Genomic DNA, 7,098 nt, shown 5'->3' on the forward strand with positions numbered 1-7,098 from the left:
TATACTATAGCTTTGAGGAAAAAATCACAAAATGTCACGCAAACAGCACTGAAAGGATCCTCTACAGAGCAACACTCAGCTATACAATGCCTCTGCGTGAAGGTACAGCAAAAACAGTGGGAACTGTGAATCCCACGGGACTAGGAGCGAGTTCTTTGCAGTGGGAAGCATGTTTCCCACGGCTCACGAAAGAGTTAACTCTACCCCTTGAAAGCATTCGATCTGTGTGGGCATATTGTGGGGGTACCGGTGTGTAGTATCTGTAAGTGGTTGTTCTTTGGAGGGCGACAATGCCCAGTGCCGCAGAGAGTTGCAAGCAGAAGCAGTTGTTGAGAGGCGGTGGAAGGTGTAGGCTGCGTGAGCCAAAGGCGGTTGCGTAGCGAAGGATTTATCTCTATGTTTAATAGTAGTGGCACACAGTTTGAATAATAGTGTGTTTATGTTTGTGCAGTGTGATAAAGGAAATAAATTAAATTTTACCGGTTCTTAATGTGTCTCCATCAGTTAGTACCACATCATTGCATTTAACAATGAACGAAGTCTCGATAGACATGGTCAACTACAACAAGAGGATTGTAACATAATAATCATTAATTAACCCATATAATCTCCAAAACTTAAGGAGCTTATATTTGGCGACTGTGACAGGATGTCGATTCCTTCGCAATCTTCAGATCGTCGGAGAAGACGGCACAACAAACGGTGAGTGAAGCAGCTAATTGCGACCGCGGCACTTCGCTTCTAATTGTTTTCCATGTTGCACAGGAGAAATTACGAAAGGACCTCTGAACTATGTTAGAGACTGTGATCTTTTAAATTAAGTTTTGGAACTAATTATTAACTGACAGTGATATTTGTGAACATTGTTAACGTGGCAGACACAACGCAAAACAACAGTGAAGTTATTAATGAGGAGGGACAAGTTAATGCTTTAGTCAATGTAGAATGCGAGTTTGGACTTTAGAATACCACACTTAACGTAAAGGAAGATAGTGGTGTAGTTAGTTTCGATTCAATGACGCCTAGTTCAACACCAGTGAGTAGTCAACAAACAGGAACGAGTGTTAGCACTAACAATTTGATAATGCAGATGTTGAGAGAAATCAAATAGGAAAGTAGGAACGCCAATGAAGAAATAAAGAATTTATCAAATGCAATGGTTAACTTGCGAACTGAGCTCACTAATTCACTTAATCAGAAACATAAGGAGCTCCAAAAGGGAGGTGATACCAAACATGAAGAACTTGAAAATAAAATGCAAGATCTTAACACAAAAGTTAATGAACAAGGTAAACAATCGAGCACGTTAGTTAACAAAGTTCAGGAAACAGTTAAGGCTCAAAACAATGAAATATTTAGAATTAAGAGTACATGTTAAGGAAACAAAGAAACAACTGTTAAGTTAGTTCAAGGCGTACAGATGCAATGTACTGAACTGAGAACCGAAGTAGGCGAAATTCGCCAAAAGGTAATGTCATCTGAAAACGGTTTGAACAATGTCAATAAAGACCTTATACGTCAGGAAATCAATGGAGCATTACACGAAGTTGATAACAGTATGGTTAACGTACCTCAAGTTATTGCAGATAATGGATTGTGTGTACGCAACTTTCAAGATTACGATTCAAAACAAGGTATCCATGCAGTTGCCTTTATTAAACAATTTAAACACGCGTTTCCAAGACATTATACGGAACGTGCGAAAATTGATATGTTCATTAGCCACATGAAAGATGAAGCACATATCGGGGGCATCAGTGTTTCAGAAAATTATTCACAGTACAAAGAATTTGAATCTGCATTCTTGAGTAAATTTTGGTCGTGAGAAAAACAATGGGATGTAAAATCAAAGATTCTTACTCCGCTGAACTACCCAAGACATTATGGAACAATGCGTGAATATATGCAGAAATTTTGGAATGACAATGCCTACCTTGATGATCCAGTCAAGGAAGAGGAATTGACATTAATTTTGATACAGAAGTTACTTTACGCGGTACGTGAAAAGTTAGCACTCACTCCAAAATTGAACATGAAGCAGACCTGCCTAATGATCAATAGAATTGATGCCAGAACAAGAAAGGAGCCCAGAGCGTAATCCACAGGAACATGAACCGGTAAACCATATCAAGTTTCGAAGACAACCTGCTCCGAAACTCAAGTTACAAGAAATGGGTTGAAGTGTGAACGAGCAGATGATATTAAAGACGATTTGCATCGAGAGGATGTAAATAATGATCAAGAAATCTTAATGCCTTTTGTAGAGGTGGAGGTATGCGAAATTATTGTGGACACACTACTGGACTCAGCGAGCGAAGTGAGTGCAATTTCAGAAAATCTGTTTTCACTATTAAATAATCTGGTGACATTTCCAACATTCCCTGCGAATGGCGTATGTATTGTCAGTGCTGTAGGTAATAGAAGCAAACCCATTAAAGGTCAAGCTCTATTGAAGTTTAGAATCAATGAAGACGAATATGAGCAGATCGTATTAATTGTTGGATCTCTTAATGTCGGATTAGTTCTTGGAATCGATTGGTTGACTGAAATGAGGTGCAGTATTGAATTTGAAAAGGGTTGTCTGCAGATGCGAATAAATAATGTCAAGAAGAAGATAATGTTTAAAGGATTTATTAATGAAGAAAATAAGGGTGCTACGCGCGTGAAGATGAGGCTAATGCGTTTCCGAGGAGAAGAGGAACTGGCGACTTATGATGAATCTGAGGAAGATCCTGCGCTGCGAGAGAAGAATAATGATGAAGATGCTCTGACTGGTATTCAAATCCAGATTCAGGCGTCAGTGAACTTGACGGAAGCAAGAAGAGACGAATTAATGGAAGTACTGAGACATGAAGTTGAGCTGTTTTCAAAATTACCTGGATTAATTAAAGGATGTGTTTGCAAAATTAAAGTCAAGGAACATGAACCATTTCGCAGCAAATCGTATGCAATACCTTTAGCGAAGAGAGAAGCAGTGAACAAGGAAATCAAAAGGATGTTGGCTAATCAGATAACTGAAAGATCAGACAGTGAATATTCGAACCCAATACATGCTGTAGGAAAAAGGGACGGTACAGTATGCATTGTTCTTGATGCTCGCACAATGAGCCGCATTATTCTACCGCAACGTGATCAACCTGAAAGTTTAGAATGTCTTTTGCAAAAGTTCAAAGGAGTGAAATATTTGAGCAGTCTTGATCTCACTAGTAGTCACTGGCAATTATTGTTAAATGTAGACAGTTAAAAGTATACAACTTTTCTACATAATGGAAGATCATACCAATTTCAAAGAATGCCTTTCGGTTTGTTGATATCATCGGCAGCTTTTAAGCGTGCATTGGATGATGTACTCGGAGAAGAACTGTTGAAGCATGTCACGCTATATGTAGATGATATTCTGATTAGTACCGAATCTTGGGAAGAGCATTTAGAAATTCTACAGCAAGTACTCGAAGCATTTCGACGAGCTGGTGTAACAATAAATTTGGACAAATCAGAATTTGCCAAACAACAAATCAAATTTCTTGGCTATATTATTTCTTCTCATGGAATAGAACCCAATCCGTCGAAAATGGAAGCAGTAAGGAATTTTCCAGCACCAAGATGCAGAAAACAACTGAAATCTTTTATCGGATTTTACAACTTCTACTGTCGGTTTCTTCCAGGAAGCAGTCTTTCTTCACCTGCACTTATGGATCTGCTACAGAAAGACACGATACGGAAATGGGGTAAGACACAACAAGAAGCCTTTTAGTTAAATTAAGTGGCAGCTGTGTGAAGCACCGATTCTTCATCGTCATGACCTGAGTGAGAAATTTTACCTTGGCACTGATTCAAGTGATTATGCATTTGGTGCAGAATTGTATCAGTTAGTAGAAGTTAATGGAGTCATTGAACATAGTACTGTCGCCTTCGCAAGTCGTGCTCTCACTAGCTGAGAAAGAAAATATACAGTGACCGAAAAGGAAGCACTTGCAATTGTATGGAGTTTTGAAAAGTTTTGCTTTTACCTGTTTGGAAGACATACTGTCGCCGTTACCAATCACAATGAAATGTCAATTAGTGAACCGTGTTTAGTTATAAATATGCTACGTTACTGATGGACAAACCTTCGGACAATAGTTGGTAGCTATTGTGAGATGAAGACTGTAGTCGGTAGCTGCAGTGAGTGCATTTTATTCTCTGTGTTTGAAATCATGTGACTTTCTCTTATGTCCTGTGACAGGGCAGCAGTGGACAACGGAGCGACGCTTGTAGCGTGTGTTTTGGTTTTCAGGAAGCAGGCAACAGTGCACAGCTAAGCGTGCAACACGTTAATCTTTTGTTACCTCACGCTACTGTAATGTTATTTTATTGTTTTCATGCCTGCCTGCCAATGACCTTCAACGCCTGGCGCAATACGGTTTGGGGGAGGAGGAGGTGGCTGATGTCACGAACAGCTGACTGGCATCCGGCACTTGTCAACGTAACAGGAACGTGCCGCCGACGAACCGTACGGCAGAATGCGGTGATTCTTCGTGGGCGTAACAACAGCTCCTAGATCTTCCTGTCTCCGGTGGTGTCGATGTCACCCCTCCCTTGCATCAAACATCATAACTGCGTGTGACAACCAGCTCAACACATAGGACAGTGATAAAAGCAGAGTAACAAGTGCTGTGTTACGTATAGTGTTTGTGGGTCCTCAGCGGCGACGATGCCACTCCCCCTAGTGAAATCGTGTGAAGTTCTGCTCAGCTTATAGGTAGGGCCCCAAAGCAGAGTACCCAATATTTCCTTATGGTGTGAAAAGTGCTCATGCCAACAAAATGTCTTTTGTTTATAAATGATTCACTCAATGTAACTTGGTTGTAAATGGAAAATATTTCTTTAAAGGTATGTACTGATTTTTGTATAAGTAGTCTGTGTGCTGTGTGCCAATTCACAAATTTCGATAGTTAATTGATAAAATGTTTTATGCCTGTAACTGTAGTTTTGACAGATGCATAATGTCAATGCTTTTGCATATATAGGTTTCACATTTGTATTAGGTTATTTAAAATTAGGCTCATTTATTCAGATCCCATTCCTTAGTGTCAATTATGTTCTTTACTGTGATTCATGTGTGTAATTAAGAGTAACTTTTACTAATATGCTTGATATCTCCAATAAAAGGGAAACTGTGTCAGTCACATTATCTTACCTTTTTTACATTTTTCTCGCTGATTAACAGACAGTTAGTAAATTATGTGTAAAGTTCTTCCTGTCATCAAATAATTTTCAAATTGCTATATTCATTGCTCATGTTTTATGTGTGTGGAGATAGCGTTAATTAATATTAGTTATATTTTGAAAGTCATTTGTTCTCAGGGTCAGATACTTATTGCAACTACTTTGACATGAAATACTAATTAGTGTAATTTTCAAATTTTGATTTTTTATTGTATAACTTTCGCTAGGACTTCCGAGTCCCCTCAAAAGGTAACCTAGCTCTAGTTTTGTTTTGGTGGGGATGTGAGGTTACTGGTGTGTAGTGTCTGTAAGTGGTTGTTCTTTGGAGGGCGACAATGCCCAGTGGTGCAGAGAGTCGCAAGCAGAAGCAGTTGTTGAGAAGCTGTGGAAGGTGTAGGCTGCGTGAGCCAAAGGTGGCTGCGTAGCGAAGGTTTTATCTCTATGTTTAATATTAGTGGCACACAGTTTGAATATTAGTGTGTTTATGATTGTGCAGTGTGATAAAGGAAATAAATTAAATTTTACCAGTTCTTAATGCGTCTACATCAGTTAGTACCACATCATTTCATTTAACAATGAATGAAGTCTCTGTAGACACGGCCAACTACAACAAGGTGATTGTAACATAATAATCATTAATTAACCCATATAATCTCCAAAACATAAGGAGCATATAATATGAAAGGAGACAACAGCCCTTTTGCAGAGAATTGTAAGATGCATGACTTGCTGGTGCTGTCGTGTTCTGCAGTGTTTAGGAAATGCTTATAGTTTGGTCACATTGCAACAAAATACACAATGAGACTGCCATTTTTAACCCCTTGCACAGCAAAAGTGTCTGACCTGCATGGTGTAAAAAAGGAGACAATAGCCCTTTTGTAGAGCATTATATGCCTGTGACTGTGTGACACCTGTGTGTCATACAGAGTTTGAGAAATACTGACAGTTTTGCCACAGCACAATTAAAAAGTTGACTGGTCGAGACAGCCAGTTCGAACCCCTTGCTCATCAAAAGCATTTGACCTGCATGGGTGTATAAAAGGAGATGACAGTCCTTCTGTAGAACATTTTAAGACACATGACTTCTGGCACTTGTTTGTCCTGCTGTGTTTAAGAAATACTGACACTTTAGTTACAAATAAATGAAATATGAGATTAATTGAGACTGCTAGTTTAATGCCAGTGCATTGGCAGAACTCCCAGCCGTGAGGCAGCTTGGCTAAAGCGGCGTATGAAAACACGCAGCTAACCATGATTACCCCCAGAGCTTAAGATATATTGACAAAACACAAGGAGGGAAGCCCAGCCCAGCGTTTCCTCCATGGCTTAAGAGCAGCACAAATCACCCACAGGTACTGATTCTGTGCTCTTTCATCCGGCATTATCCCTATTGATACTGTGTTGATTATGCTATCTGTGCTCGATCAGAAGACCCGTTCATCCTGCCATTGCACCTCAGTGATTTCCACTACAATTTCTCACTACCTGATTAAGAGGTCTAACATTCCATGCTCAAACCCATAGAATGCCAGATTTGTTTTTTCTGGCACCCTCCTGAGAAGTTTCCACCCAGGATTCTGAGTGGGAGACTATTTAACCTCTTGAATATTTCACAACAGAGGACCTTTTATAAATAAACTGTATTACAACCTCCTTGGATGCTGGGAGCAATTACACTTGACTCTCTTCACACTCAATTGAGTGTCGTGCTTGAAAGGCCCAGCAGTCTAGTTACCCAATCGCAGCTCAGTCACCCACCCATGACATGTGAAGGTGAGATAAAGGACAGTGTGAAAGCGAAATTTGATTAAATAATTGCAAAGCGATTTAGAAAAGATTGCTGTATGGTGTGGCAGGTGGCAGTTGACGCTAAATAACGAAAAGTGTAAG

This window comes from Schistocerca americana, chromosome 1 (genome assembly GCF_021461395.2).
Source record: "Schistocerca americana isolate TAMUIC-IGC-003095 chromosome 1, iqSchAmer2.1, whole genome shotgun sequence".
In the NCBI taxonomy this organism is placed as follows: Eukaryota; Metazoa; Arthropoda; class Insecta; order Orthoptera; family Acrididae; genus Schistocerca; species Schistocerca americana.